The sequence below is a fragment of the Mauremys reevesii genome, linkage group 9 (assembly GCF_016161935.1).
Source record: "Mauremys reevesii isolate NIE-2019 linkage group 9, ASM1616193v1, whole genome shotgun sequence".
NCBI lineage: Eukaryota > Metazoa > Chordata > Testudines > Geoemydidae > Mauremys > Mauremys reevesii.
This window is the reverse complement of record NC_052631.1, coordinates 97,948,390-97,964,463: the sequence shown is the minus strand read 5'-3', so window position 1 is coordinate 97,964,463 and position 16,074 is coordinate 97,948,390. Positions and strand designations below refer to the sequence as shown.

The 16,074-nt window shown below is 46.8% G+C and overlaps 1 long non-coding RNA gene across 2 annotated transcripts in view; it reads right to left on the bottom strand.

Moving 5' to 3' along the window:
- Positions 1–2,687: 2,687 nt before the first annotated feature.
- The window catches only part of LOC120371262, a 34,333-nt gene continuing 20,946 nt past the window's right edge, over positions 2,688–16,074 (bottom strand). Inside the window, exons 2-4 of one of the 2 annotated variants that reach the window (XR_005584245.1) lie at positions 11,185–11,291; positions 9,340–9,452; positions 2,688–2,961 (exon numbers count right to left, since the gene is read on the bottom strand). This is a non-coding gene — a long non-coding RNA (uncharacterized LOC120371262). Of the gene's footprint in view, positions 2,962–8,095; positions 8,195–9,339; positions 9,453–11,184; positions 11,292–16,074 lie in introns of those variants that run through there. The other variant, XR_005584244.1, reaches the window with a different exon arrangement.

Sequence of the window (16,074 nt, the reverse complement as noted above, 5' to 3'; positions counted from 1 at the left end):
TTTAAAATGTTGGCCGTGAATGCTCAAGGCCTTGAACCAGATTATGTAGGCAAGGTAAAATTTAATTTATTATTATTGTATCTGAGAGAAACAGGCCCTGCCTACTAATGGCTTTAAAGTTTAGGGCCAGGATTTACAATTACATCTGGAATTGAATGGTGATCTAGCAGAAGGCATGAGGTCCGGTGCAATGTGCTCTTGGCTGCTGCATGGCTCACAAATTGGGGTTTCTGGGCCAGATCTTTTTTCTTCTATCCAGCTGCCTTGCCCTACAGGGGCAGCAGGGGATTTCTGTGGCATTGGTCAGCCTTTGGCAGTGAAAAAATGGTGCAGCTAGTTTGTCACCAGTGGGAGAGGGTGTGGCCAAGGAGCACTGCACTTTGGTGATTCCCAGATAGCAGAATGGGATGTCATGTAGACTTCTCTAAATTATGCCAGGTGCTGGACTGGTCAACCTCAGGATGGGAAGGAGGAGGTGGCTTAGAGCTATCTTTTCTCCCACTCAGTCCCTGCGCTGAGTGCCGCTCAGCCAGATCTATCTGGTTTTCATCTTCTGCCCTGTGCTGAGTGCACTGGAGGTGGCAAGAGCATGGGTGACAGGGCCCATGTTCTTGTCTGAGAGAAATGGGCATAATCCCCCAGCAAGCCAGAGACGGAAGAAGGTATTTCTTGCACTGGCACTGAGTAGGAGCTGAGATTAGTTTAATAAGAGCTGAAGCTTTGTCCTGTAATGGCAATAAGCAGGTGGGTGCCCTGGATAGAGTCTGAGCTCGATATCTTGTTTAGCTCCTTAGGGTATGTCTATACTGCAGTTAAAAACTCGTGGCTGGCCCATGCCGTCTGACTTGGGCCAAGCGGCTGTTTAATTGCGGTGCAGATGTCTAGGACCCTGCTTAGTGGTTCCCTCTTCCTTTCAGTATCATTTCTGTGTTGCCTGGTTTATGGTTGAGCCAGCTGTTTTCCATCCAAAAGCTTTTCCGTCTCAGGCATTGTGACATCTCTGTGAGAGCAATGAGTGCAGCTGCAGAGAGGAGATGTAAATCTGGGGGTTGGCAGCATGCAGGTGGCACTACAGGCTGTGGTATCTCATGACCTCTCCAGAAGGCCTCGTGTGTTGGAAAGGAGGAGAGAAATTGATGTCTATTGGACTCCACATGTGAGGGCTCTAGGGGACAAGCAGAAGCTGTCATTTATGACTTCCCGGGATCCTTCTGAAAGCAAGGACTAAAGCCAGTAGTCCACTCAGTCAGCTCTATTGAAGGCTACAAACAGGACACACCTTACTGTTTACACTGCTGGATCTCTCTCCATAGGCACTAGCAGGTCATCCATCAATTCTACCAAAGGTGTCTTTGCACCATGTCCTTAGAAGGAAGCCTGAGTGTCAAGGAGCTAAAATGTTGGCAGAGGTCAGATAAACCCCTGAGCAATTGTACAATCTTGGTTTGGGATTTCTAGTGGCCAAGCAGTTATGGCAGAATTCATATACAAATCTCTCCAAGAGGCATTTCTTTCTCGAAGATGCAAGCACAAAATGCTGGAAAGTTTTATAAGACAGCCATGGGTCCCGCAGAGCTCTCACCGATGACGTTTTTCAGCATTAGATTTGGGGGAATAGGGCAGAAAATTATTCACAAGGATTTATTTGACTAGAAATGGCTTTGGACTCCACAAATCCTTTTGTTTCCTTTCCAAGAACACTTGCGTCAACACATATTTGTTTGCAAACGTTGACTTGATGAAGATGTGCTGGACATACTCATGTGGCATATGTATGGGGTGGCCATCTTGAAAGCACTTCCTCATGGAGCAGAAACAATACCATGTAACTGAGATGATCCATCACACAGTACTAACGACCAATTTCCAGCCGGGGATGCTTAGCGAGTAGTGCATGCACCAAAATACGTTTGCAATAAACAACTTATTGAAAGCCTGATCCAAAGTCACTTTAATTGAATGTGCAAATATAGTGGCACAATTGCACATGTATTTTGGGGTAGGCCTAAGCGAGCCTTTGTCCTTTGAAAATATATCCATTCAGGTGATGGGATCTTGGCTTATAAGGGAGCTCCTTATAGACTCCATACAGTAAACTACAGGGGACTCAATTTATCTGTCCCAGGAAAATAAAGAGCTGTCTAGAGGGTAGCTTCTGTAGATATAGACTCTTCTAAACTTGCTCCGCATTTTGGCTGCCTCTCTGCTTAATATGGGGTGACCCTGCCAGAAGCACAGCACAGCCATGATTCCATAAATCCGTGCATTGGTCAGCAATCTGTCATTGTATTTTCATGCATCACTTTTATTTTGTGCAGTAACTTCATAAAGGGACTATATATGTAGTTAAGGCAAGGGACAGCTGGGAACTTGTAACACAGTTGTGGCAAAATTGTTGCTCCTTGGTTTTATGCCCTTAACACGTCTTCAGTGCAGAGAGGGCCATGGTTTTGAAGCCTGGCTCGATTGTCTCACTTAAAACAAAACAAAAAATCTGGAAAAGGTCCAAGATTCTACATCTGGCCCTCAAACTGACACCTCACAGAAGCTAAGAGTGGACAGAGAGGAATGAAGATGATTGACTTGACAACAATGCTGCACTGTTCTCCTATGAAATAATTGTGTGTGATCAAACCAAACCAAAAAAGAAATCAGACAGCTAACGGTCACTCACCCAGTGAAGCCCGGCTTCCCGGCGATGTGCAGCTGAGCACACGCTCTGGCTGTTCCTGCTGCAGGACACTTTGTACATGCAGTGATGGGCAAAGGCGGGTTCTGGGGGAGCCGTTAGACAAACAGATTCCAAAGCAGAGTTATTTTTTCCTTTGCTCCCGTGGCTGGTGGCTGCTGATCAGGTTTATTTTTGCTTTGTAAGGACTCGAGGGCTGTCCTGTGGTGTTTGCAGTCATATGCTGCTCATTTGCAATCATTTGCCAGGCTCTCCTGCATTGCATCAGAACTCTAATACAAAGAAAGCAGAGAAAAGCTTTGTTTATTGATTGCCATTTTCATGTAACAGGCAGCAGACTGGGCATGGCAGTGAAGCTGCATCCATTTTATAACAGGCACTTTGGAAACAGTCACAACAGGACATAGCTTCATGCTCTCACCACAGAGTCAATGTGAATAACTGATAATCCCCACTGACGTGCAGCTACTGTGTGTACACAAAGTCCTGTTGGGCCTACAGACAACAGGCAGCCAACGGGGGGAAGTGAAAGAAAATAGATGGAGGCCAAATTCTCAGCTGGTGTAACTCCATTGTGTTTCATATGGCAGCAGAGAATTCAACCCTGGTCTCTAGGGGCCCAATTCTATGGGGCACCAAGGGCCAGTTCCTCAAAGGTATTTGGGCTCCTAATGTCCACTGATTTCAAAGGAAGATAAGAGCCTAAATACCCTCGAGGATCTGGGCCCATGTGTCTTCGCCTCCCATTGAAGTCAGCAGGAATTGAGTGTGCTCTTGGGAGGGGAGTATAGGCTGTAGCGCTGAAGGAGAGAGCTGTAGGAGCATACCGGGTGGGAGTCTGCAGGGGGCGGATGGAGTGCATCACACTGGGAGGTGAGAGGAGAAGGTGTATCAGAGCCAGCTGACATGTGACTTGTTTCTACCTAAGCCTGCTTCCCCTCTCATGTCAACTTGGAAGTGAAAGGCAGTTGTTGGATGCGCAAATACAGGCCCCCTGGAGTTTAAAATTTTCCCTCTCCCCGGGACACAATCATTTTACTTACTACAAAACAATAGTCTTCTGCGCAAAGAAACACAACACCTGATGTTTAACTTCGGTGGCTAATTAGGGGGTGGCTTTACCCAGGACAAGAGAATGCTTTCCTGGCAACGCATGGGTAAAAGAGGGTTGGTTCTGCCTCTGCACCTGAAAATACCCCCCGAACCACACTGAGCACAGAGAGAACATACTCCTCTACCTTGATCACCAGTCTGCATGAGAGCAGATGCATTCCTGCCATATGTAGCTAGGAGTTGGATTGAAACATGCCTTGACACAGCTGCTTGCCAGAAACATTTAAACTCCAAAATTCAATAGTGTTTTTTAAAAGATGTGTGGCAGCATCGCTCTGAGGTGAATCCTGCAGAATATGAGCCTTTAGAGGGAAGTTAGCAGTGTAACTTACAAAATATTCAGTCAGAAAGGTTAATTGTGAAATGGAACAGATGCTGAGGCAGAATATAGAATATAATGCATTAATAAGGAAACCAGTTATGACCTCGTAGTCTATTAGCAGCTTATGCAGCCTGTTAGGAAAACACCATACTGTACTATAGAGTGCCATATGGTATTGTACTAACTCGGTGCATAAATCCCTAAGACAATTAGAAGCTCCAACTTCCATGTCGAATTAGAGCCTCCTATATTCTGTGTGTCCTTTTCTGCAGGGATTTGTGGATTGTTTAAGTGTTAAGGTACCGGGATGGATTTAAATATTCCTTATGGAAAGAAAAGGGAAGAGTTCTTGCAGTCTTTCAAGTGTAAAGCTTTCTGTGCTAAGGCGTATGCCGCCCTCTTCCTATTCCTGATTCAAGCTGATCCTTGGAGGTGGTTCATTGGTTTTCTTGCTGGAACTGGCTATCTGGATTGTTCAAACTCAGTTTAATAGCATTCCTACAGTGTCTTTCAGTAGACAGTTTCATTTGTATAGTACACTATTTCACCAGTAAGTACTAGGCAGGGACTGCAGGCATTGGGTCTGTTGGTGCTAGCGGAGGAAACTCTATGCAGAATAGATATTACATTAAGAACAACCAGATTATCATGGCCTTGAAATTGCATGTGAAATCTGAGACCTTACTGCAAATATAGGGAAAATTACTCTTTCATTTGAGTCTGGCTTGATCTTCAAATGCTAATAGTTTAACAGTAGTTCAGGTCTGACTGTTCATAGATCACATGTGAGAAATCATAGCTCAAATCTGAGGGCTTAGGGCACATCTAGGAAAACTTTACTTTTCCAGCTATACATGGCATCACTTTCAGCTCCTATGAGACTAGAAATTTGGGTCCAACCATTCCTTCATACAGTCAAACATTCATTCAGAAGGGCAAGATTCTAAATTTCATTTTTTTCAATATTCATCTTCATCGATATGAATTGATATTCATCTTTGTTGTATTTAAAAAAATATGACAAAGTAAAGTAATAGTACTTGATTGCTCAAGGAAAACATGCAGCTATTTCATTTCATAGATATGCAACTGGGAGGTGCTTTCATGTCCTGGAATATTGTAGATGATATTTCCCATCTCAGTTTTGATGCTATATTATATGCTATTTTAGCTCTTACATTTTCATTTCATTGTTTTTATAAAAGAAAGCAAACATTGGCATCTCTCGGAACTCCATGTTGGTAAATGCTGAACAAAAACATCTTTTCAAATGTCCAGTTTTGAATGTAAAAAATTTATTTCATCCCACAGTGGTACAAACTGAAAAGTAACCATTTATCTTGCAGTGATATTTATCTTATTGGCGTGAGATGGGGAATTCTCCTATTTCTGCCATGTGATCTCTGTGACCTCACTTTGCTGCACTAAGATAAACACTATTTTAATTTGTACCATTTCATGATTAGTAGTAGAGAACTGAAATGTATTGTACTTGTCCAAACCAGCTGAATCAACTCATGCAAAACTCATAGGGAGTCAACTATTATTTTTTATTTGTATTAAAGTGGGATCTAGAGGCCCCCAGTACAACTGGAGCCCTATTATGCTCGGCACTTCATGAAGACACAGGGTACGTATGATGGGGCATTTACCCCATACCAGCCCTGAAAGGGTTAATGAGGCTGAGAAGGAGATCAATTAACTTGATGATGCACCGGATGGAGAGCCAGAGCTGGAAAGGCTGATTGGAGATGGAGTCCAGCTGAGAAGGAAGGGGGTGGGTGGGAGGGGAGCTGATATAAAGACAGGAAGTTGGCAGCAGGAAGGAGCTGTGGGGGAAGTAGTGTGTGCTAGTGTGTCATGCACTAACTGGCCCATGGACCCTGCTGCAATGCACTAAAAATTCCCTAGCACATGTTAATGTAGAACTGTTTGAGCCAGGAATAAACACGTGTCTTCTGATTTCCAGTCCAGTGCCCCATCCACTGGACCACAGAACTCTTCCATGAGTAACTTTGAGAACCACTGATCTAGACTGTTCTCAGTGGTGGCAGCAGGGGCGGCTCTAGCCATTTTGCCGCCACAAGCTCTGCCGGTCGCCGGTCCCGTGGCTCCAGTGGACCTCCCGCAGGCGTGCCTGCGGATGCTCCACCGGAGCCGCGGGACCAGCAGATCCTCCGCAGCCATGCCTGCGGGAGGTCCACCGGAGCTGCCTGCCGCCCTCCCGGCGACCGGCAGAGCGTCCCCCGCGGTATGCCGCCCCAAGCACACACTTGGCATGCTGGGGCCTGGAGCCGCCCCTGGGTGGCAGATGACAGAACAAGGAGTAATGGTCTCAAGTTGCAGTGGGGGAGGTTTAGGTTGGATATTAGGAAAAACTTTTTCACTAGGAGGGTGGTGAAGCACAGGAATGGGTTACCTAGGGAGGTGGTGGAATCTCCTTCCTTAGAAGTTTTTAAGGTCAGGCTTGACAAAGCCCTGGCTGGGATGATTTAGCTGGGGATTGGTCTTGCTTTGAGCAGGGGTTGGACTAGATACCTCCTGAGGTCCCTTCCAACTCTGTGGTTCTATGATCCTATGAAGTAAGGACTGTGGATTTGGGCCCTATATATTAGGAAATATATAACTCACACTAATTTGCCTTTGAATTTGTTACAAGAACTATCTGATACGGTCTAGTTTTAATTGGGAAGGATAAAGAAATAACATGTTTTATTTCCCCCTTTTTACAAGCTTTCATTCCCCCGCTTTCTTCAGCCAGCAGAAGTAGAGGCTGGGGCTATGGAATAACTATCTTCTCACACGATCAATTCATGCACCGATTTATAAATTGCTCATTTGGTCACCTGATGCAGCATTCTCTAATGTGATAAACCTCTAAATATATTTTGACTGAAATTTGTCAGCTCAATGAGAGCACAACCAAAATGTAGATGGGCCAAACTGAGATTTTGTTTTCACCATTTTAGTGACATAGTGGTTGAATGCTATCGTATGTATTTTTTGTGCCGGAGTAGTGAGTTCTAACCGGGGAGCTCTCTGTATATGAGCAGTATTCATGGTCTGCTTGCTCTGTAGTGTTAAGACAAGTTGTACAGAATTAATAAACATATTGCGCAATATGCTTCTGCCAAACAGCTCTGCTAGTAAACAGGCAAGCAACTGATGCTGTTTTCTAGAAGCTGAACAAGCCAAAGAAATGTCAGGGATAGACAGTGAGCAATAGAGTTAGAAATGAGCAAGAACATCGGGTAGCGCTTTGGGGGCCTGATCCAACGTCAATAGGAGTCCAATTAACTTTCTTGGGTAGTAGCTCAAGCATTTGGGTCTCAAAAAGACCGAGACTTTGGTAAAGAGGATGACTAGCCTTTGCTGGATCGGTTGGAATTATATCTTCGGAATATTTTTTTCAAAGAGCTGCAGTTTGTGAAAGAAAAACCCAAACTATCAGGCGCATTAAAGTAGCCCAAGTGCAGGTCTGACATACACAATGGGGGTATGCATGGCACCAACTCCACCTTCTCACTGACCTTCGTTACGTTACTGGGGGCCACTCTCCTCGCAAGGGTGGCCTGCTGGTTTGCAATGTGTGTCCAGTATCTCATGATGACACTAGCTTTACTTTCCCAACCTTTTCTCCTTTCCGTGGACAAATCTGAGGGTGTGACCCCGAGGAATTAACACTTTCTGTTATCCTGGGCAAAGAGGGGAAATGTTGCCGGCAGCCCATTCTGCCTAAGAACAGGAAGTAAAAAGAATTCACCCATGGGTCTGTTAGTGTGTGTAGGGTATCAGCAGCGCATTCAACAAAGAGGTGAAACTTTTAAGGATATTCCAAAGTGCACTGGATACATGCGTGCAAGGGATTTAGAGAGTCAGTGGGCTAGAATGAAACACACCTGAGTGAAATGAATATGGAAGAGATCCTTCATCTGTTCATTTTCTCTTTGACACTACGTTGGTCTGACCAGTCTTCCTCGTGGGTCAATGTGTCGATGGCTGTGGTGATTGCAAAGAGAATCCCACTTTTTACGTGCTTTTGTTTCTTTCTTTGCCCTTGTAATGAATCCCTGGTTGCAAATGGACAACATTGTTGCTAACAAAACTGTATGCCGGGATGTCACGCCCCAAGAGCTTTAGATCTAAAACAACAGCCCTCTACCACTTGAGCTAAAGGAGCATCTCCACTGGTTAGCATGGGAGTGTAATCCAAATGGGGGAGGACAAGACAGTCCCATGGGAGTGGTCTGACATTAGAGGGTGGCGGTGAGTCTGACCCACTTTGGGCCCTATCCTGCATGGCGGAGAATGCCTCCAGCGAGGTGCTGACTGCCCTTCTCTCACTTATCTCAGTGCCCTTAGCGCACAAAGAAGAATTACTCGTGTGGGCTATTGACAGCAGGCAGAACTCTTTCCTTCCACCACCAGGTCTCTCTCACAGGAGCCCCTCCTGGTGCTCTTTGCGAGAGGAGCAGTGGGAGAGTAGTTAACTTTCTCACTTCATGGTTGACCCCGTGTGCCCCACGCCATTGCTCATCCCCGCCACAGCTGTGCCACTCCAGACCATTCTAAGCTGGGGGCAGTCTCCCCTGCTGGAGAATGGCAACGAAGTCTCAGCCACGGGACTCTTCACATCCCTTTCCTCAGGGCTGGCCCTGCCTCCAACAACGACAGACTCAAAACCACGACACGTCAGTTAAAATGACAAGGGTTCTAACCGCCTACTCACCCCCCTGGAGGAGAGAGGACGCTGTCTCCTTTCACCAGCTTCCTCTTTCCTCATATAACTCTGCCCACCAGCCATGGGCAAGGCCCCTTGTGTGTCACAGCATCTCTGCACCTCATCCTAAGCATATTTATAGGAGCTTTTTCTTGAAGTGCTAAAACCTTTTGGCTAAGCTGAGATTTCAGTGCTGTGCATTGGCAGGTGAAAGAGGTGGGCACTCTGGGATAGACACAGGCAGGTACCTCTGGATGGATCATGCTAATTACTGAACTTGTAAGCATGACTGAACCAATTAGAGCTAGGTCTGTTTAGGACTGACACCTTGAATTATGCAAATTACCCATCAGCCTGGGGCTGGGAAGAGAGTCAATGCTGGCAAGTGAGTGGCGCTTCCATCAGTGATTGAGAGAACTATCTGGCTTTTAAAAATATATATATCTACCTATTTATTTCATTGAAGGGGGAAACAATAGAGATTCAAATAATTACCTTGCTGGGATGAGGCAGCTCACTTTATTTGCGACCTGTATGGCATTCCCAGAGTTGTTTTACGGCTCTCACGACTGTCCCGTCATGAACCCCACACGCTTGGAAAGGTTTCACTTTGGATTGGAAGGAGTAAGAATTTGCTCAGCCAATAACTTTTAAATATTGAACTCTTTCCTCCCCTCTCATTTTTCCCTTTCAGCCTATGGCCGTTAGTGTCTGTTATTGCAGATTTCTAGTGATGACACTTATTTTACCATCAACATTTTCCCCTCTATGTCTGTGTCATCTGAGGGAGTCTCTCATTCAGAACAGATCTTCTTGAATTTTCAATGGTCTTAGTTTTTCTTTCCTTTTATTAGAGGAACAGCTCTTAGTTGGGTCGTTTGTTCCCTCCTTTGTCCAATTCTCATTTATTCTGTTTCTGCACATCAGACAGGGAAGTGAGGTGAAGGAGGCGGAAAGCCATCTTTACATGCCCAGCTATTCTGGGGCCATGAAGGACCCTCCCTGGCCCTGGTGTACATTAGAGTAGCCCCGCGGGAGGTTCTTCTAACGTACGCGGTGCTTCCCAGGGTTCTAACAACACTTTGCATTCACGTGGTACTTTCTTACAGCACCTTGCAGACATCACTGCTCACAATGCCAGCATGTGGCGGGGGGGGGGGGATTATTTCCATTGTGCAAAAGGGGAAACTGAGTTACTGAAAGGCCAAGTGACACCCACAGGCACACGGTGAGCCAGTGGGAGATGGCTTCATCTCCCATTCCCACCTCAGGGCCTTCTTCCAACCTGACCCCTGGGCTTGTGTTGCCTCCCTAGCCTCATTTATTAAGGACCCCCTCTCCACACACCTCTTCCACCAGTCCCACCAGAACGAAGCCGCTCAGCTGAGCGGACCAAGAACTCTGGGTTGTGGTGCAGGCACTCAGTAGACACCCAGCACTTCTCAGGTTTTGGTCCCTTGTGGCTCCCTTCTGGTCCCCACTGAGATCCCAAATGCTGCTTCAGCAAGGTGTGGGGCTATAAAGAGGTCACGAGATCTGAGGAGAATTCCCCATCACAGGAGCAGCACAGGGCTGACCGTAAGCAGCCCTATGCTGCCCCCAGGCCCAAGCATAGGGAGTATCCTGGGGGTAAATCAGGGGCAGGAGGGGAGTTCGGGGCTGCAGTCCATAGGCAGCCATGGGGAGGCTGCTGTAAGGCAGAGCAGCCCCGAGGCTGTTCTAACTAATGCTAGCGGCCATGTCAGCCTGTGCAGCTGCCACAGATGTGGGCAGCACATAGGTGACATAAAAGCACCTTGCCCCTTGCTCCACCTGGCTTGGGCCTTCTGTCCTTCCTCTCCCAGGAGATGCAGCGCAGAGTCTGGCCCGACACGTATCGCTCCTGATTAGTATTAGTAGCTCTCGCTCTGCAGTGACCATCTGTCCCGGGATTTCTCTTGGTGCAAGACACGTGTGTGTATTTTTTGTTACTGAAACTGTGATAATACTGTGTTCAGCTGAAGATTTCAGCCAGCTTAGATTTTTAAAAGGTTTATTTGTTTTTCCCCCTCCCCTTAGTAATTACAAATTGTTTAAAGCTCGGTTTATTCTCTAAGCCTCTTAAGTAGCGAGGTGATCACTCATTTTTGACTGGGGAACTTCATAGCTGACACTAATAAAAAGTCCAGAGCTTTTGCAGAGGGAGAATTCAGCATAAAAGGAAGAACTATTTTGTTTTTTCAGAAAAAGGAATTTAAGAGGTGGCTGTCTCTCAAAAGCCCTGTCAATTTCTATGTTCAGAGGCAGCTGTTAACTAGCTGATCCTTATAGCACCCTTCTAAAAAAGGAAGAGATTGTTACCTTCACTTGGGGAAACTGAGGCAGGGTGTTTGTGTGACTGGCCTTCCTCTGCAGTGGAAGTCGGGAGTTGCTGGAAACCAGTCCTAGCCACAGACCAGGCCTCTTCTCTAATGAAAGAGAAACAAATCCAAATGTAAACATTCTTTGCTGGTGAAAGCAGCAATGACCAGAGGCTGCAATGAGCCTCCTTAATTGGCAGCAGGATAAGCGGTGTTCTAACAGAGACACCCATGCCCGGTAAAGGTATGGCCTAGTCGGCGTGGCAGGGTGGATGACTGAGACCCTTTCTCTGTAAAGCGTGAGGCCTGAGGAATGAAAATCTGTTAAGTACCTTGCTTTGCTGTCCTCCTGCAAAGCTGTACTTGCCTTGGAAGGCTCTTCTGGGTCTGAATGAAGCAAGCACCTGTTGCTGATTACACTTGAAACTGATTCTTTTGCCTCAGTTAAGCAGAATCGGGGGAAGCAGATACAATAGAGGCCCAGCCCAGAGGAGTTTATCACAAAGGATACTGGGAGGAAGACTCCAGAGCACCCCTGAAGTGCCTAAGGGCTACGAGGCGTGGGAAGCCGTGGCTACTCCTCATGTAAATGAGGAGCCCAGATTGCACCGGGGACTGTGCTAGGCCTGGATTATAGATCTTTAGTTGTTCTCGCAGGGCGGAGGCTGGATAAGAGGGTCTACCAAATATTCTTAGAGCATCGTATCTGTAGGCAAAGGTTTGCTGTCTCCAGATTTCCTGCTCTAAGATGCACTGCTGGCTGGCTGGCTGGCAGTGACTTCAGCAAGGCAGTTTGTTGCTCTGAAACAGCGGTTCTCGAACTGTGGGTTGGGACCCCAAGTAGGTCGTGACCCTGTTTTAATGGCGTCGCCAGGGCTGCTGTTTAGACTTGCTGGGGTCCGGGGCTGAAGTTTGAGACCCACCGCCCAGGGCCAAAGCTGAAGCCCAAGCCCTGCCACTCGGGGCCGAAGCCTGAGGGCTTCAGCCCTGGGTGGTGGGGCTCAGGTTACAGGCCCCCGCCTAGGGCTGAAACTCTTGGGCTTCAACTTTGGCTCCCCCGCCCGGGGCAGAGGGGCTCAGGCTTCGGTCCCCCCTCCTGGGGTCCTGCAGTAATTTTTGTTGTCAGAGGGAGGTCGCAGTGCAGTGAAGTTTGAGAACCGCTGCTCCACAAGAAAAAAAGCCTTTGATAAGAGATGGTGGCCTCTCCCTCGTCTGAGTGTGACTGAAATACTCACACATACCCCATTAAGAATGTAGCTGCTAAAAACTCCTTCAGTGAAACCGCAAATACAGCAAGACAATAAATTAATGGGAAATGGACATTATCTACTGATTGACCTTCTCAGTACGTTAAACAGCTTTCGCTTTTACCTTGGGGCATCTGGCTGCCTGACATGGCCAATTATCCTACGATAACATCAACTTCATTGGGTCTTATTGCTTCATTATGAAACTGCTTTGGCTGGTAATGCATTCCGATTAGCTGGTGAACATTCTTGGGAAGGCAGATTAATTTGCTGTGTGAACGGTTCAGTACTTCTAACCCCTGGTCACTTTTCCAAACTGCGTATTTCATTGGCTCCTAGCACTAACTGGCTTCCCCAGCAACCTGACCAGAGCCCATTCCATCCCGGATGGCTCCCGAGGAGCCATCATTGACCTAAAACACCATGCAACTCCAGGTGCCAGTTAGCTATTGGTCACGAAGGAAGGAAAAAATGTTCCTATAATGTTGCAGGGTCTTAGCGGGAAGCAGGTTCAGTGTGGAAACCAGGGAAAATCTTACATAAAGTGTCACCCATCTGGTTTCAGCAAGAAAGCAGAAGAGAAGAGGGAGATGGGAAAGCAGAATGGCAAGCACAAAGGGGCTGATCAAAACCCTCTTCTGTCCTTCCTCCTCCCTGTATCTTAGCATCATTTTCTTCTTTGTGTGAAACTATTTATATGCTTTGATTTACTGCTCCAGCTGGGGGAACAAAATGCCAGAGTTTTTTGCTTGTGTCAAGCAGTCACTCATCCTGCCCTGTAATCAGAATTGCATGGAAGGCTTTGTACCAATATCCAAACTGACAGTTTCTTCCTTTTTGTCCATATGGCTACAAGGAGGGAAAGAAACACCCCCAAAGCCCTTTCCCCTGCGTATCATCATCTGACTTTGGCTTGTGGCAGAAAGCAGTTTGTGGCACTAATAAAAAGTGACATCAGTTCATGCCCGTGGAGAGGAAAAGGCAACAGTTCAAATGCAGCTTTCATTTTTTCCACCCATCTGGTTGCCCACTCTGTTTTACTGCAAATCTTGTGATGTCTGGTGATTCTTCTTAAAGCCCCAGGTCCTAGAGTCATGTGAATATGTGGGAAACTCAGCTTTCATCAAAATAAAAGTACGTTTCTAGCTCTCATGGGTACATTTGTAGAAAAGCTTGAAATTGTGAGCTCTAAAGGCTCCAAAACCAGAAGGCACCTAAAATTTATTATTTTCTAAAATCTCATGACTTTTAAGCCAGTCTCATGATTCTGGGGGGCTGTGACTCCTGATTTTTGAACTCTTAGGCTATACTGCGTCTGATCTGCAATATTGCACTCCATGGGGGGATGGAAGGGGCTTTCAAATGGGAGGCACAATGGTAGCATGAGCCACCAAGGAAAGTTACGTTAGATATTTCATTAAAATCATTGGTTCGTTCTTTCATGGAGTCATGGTGCTCTCCAGTTATATTATACTCAGTGGATGTCTCATGACAACTAAGGCATGGCAAATACTTCTTAACCGATAACAGGACAAAGCCTGCCTGTCTCTTTGAGTTCATGGATTGTTCACAGACAGGGATGTTCTTGAATCCATTTGTTACTCTAAGTTGTGCGCCGACTAACTCCCGTGAGTTTCGCACCCCTCCTCCCCATTTGTGCTATGGTAGTGATCAACCAGGATCTGGGCTCTCCTGTATGAGGTGATGCAAGTACACATAGTAGAAGTTCCTTGCTCTTTACGATCTAAATAAACAAAGGAGGGGAGAAAGGAATCATTCTAATTCTTGGGTTGTAGCTTGTCCATGACAATTTGATATTCAAAATTCAAGACTTTTGATTGGACACATAGTCCACATGGGATTTTTCTGTTTCCTGATTGGATGAGTGGAACTTTTAAAAAAATTTTTTGCTGGGAATATTTGTCTCTGTATCTGAGTGGGGAAGTGGGGGGGAGTAGTGGGTGTTTCACACTGGTATGGTTGTGATCTGGGAAACTGCTAAATCCTGATAGTTTGTTGGTGTTCAGTATCTGAGAGTAGGTTCTAGTCTGCTGTATATTAGAACATGGTCAATACACATTAGTAACTAGGGACCTGATCCGAAGCCCTTGAAACTAATGGAAGGACATCCACTGACTTCAATGAACTTTGGATCAGGCCCCTACAAGACTGATTGCAAATGGCTGACCTTGGCAAATTAGCAGGTGGATGAACAAAGCAATATAAAAAAAATGAGGAGTCCTTGTGGCACCTTAGAGACTAACAAATTTATTTGGGCATAAGCTTTTGTGGGCTAAAACCCACTTCATCAGATGCATGGAGTGAAAATACAGTAAGCACTATAAATGTACAGCACATGAAAAGATGGGAGTTGCCTTACCAAGTGGGGGGTCAGTGCTAACGAGGCCAATTCAGTTAAGGTGGAAGTGGCCTATTCTCAACAGTTGACAAGAGGGGGTGAATATCAAGAGCGGGAAAATAGGGCATAGCTGCACTGCATTGTAAACTGGGGCTCCCGCTCAAGCCCCTTCTCCCGTCCACACACAAATCTTTGGCTCCAGTCAGCCAGCCCCTCAGAACGCTGGTCCTGGTACCTACCCAGGGGGCTGGGTGTGAGCCTGAGTCCCAGTGGATTCATGTCTGGTGATTCTGCCAACGCTATCCCACAATCCCCCTGGCCTGCGTTTCTTTGTCCTTCTACCCCAACGCTTTCCACCTGATTCCCAGGAAACGGAAGTAATCCCACTTGGGTCAAATACAGTTAAAATGCAGCTTAGCAGAGTTTACCTCCTTCCCACACTGACCGCTGACCCGGAAACACATTTAACAGTCTCTGCTGTTATCTATGACCTCCGAGAGGCAGGAGCCTGGCCAGCGGAACCCGGCGGAACTCTGCTGTGAGGTGAGCAAGGCGCTGGACTCCAGGAAGAGTCCAAGAAATGTGGCGTTGGGGAGCCACCAGACCACTCAGCGGTGCAGAGAACAAGTCAAGCAGCTTAAAACCTACTATTGCAAGAGGTGGAAGGGCACACAGAGGCAGCCAGGAGCCTTGGGGGGGCGGATTGTGGTGCCGCAAGCAAGAAGGAAGCAAGTCCAAGATGAAATGATGAGTGAGATCCTGCAGAAGGCCACCCAGCAGTTGGAATACCGGGGAGAGAGAAGCTGGACAGCATGAAGAGAGACGGGCAGTGCAGTTTTTGCAGCAGGGATGTAGAGTCAGGCAGGAAGCTAGAACGCAGCAGAAAGAACTGTTTGAGAGGATGTTCATACTCATGTCAATGAGTCTGCAAGCTCCAGCTCAAGCTGTACGTCCTGCTCCGGCCCCACAGCCAGAGTCTCCTCCATGCTACCACGTCCTGTAGCCCAGGCACCCTTTGGACAATACTGGAGTTGGGTGGCCTACATCACAAGGAATGACCAATACTTGGATTACCAGATGTCCTCCACTCCAGTTCACCAGCGGCCCAGGCGCATGAAACCCAAGCAGAACAGAGAGACAGTGGACACTCAGAAACAGTGACAGTTATTGAGCACCCTGAACAGAGCCTGCGTGTTTTGTCCCATTGTGCGCAGCAGTTCCTCACATCTGCCGCTCACTGGGCTTTGCACCGTTTTTGTTTGTGGAGCTGGAGGTTTTGCTGGCA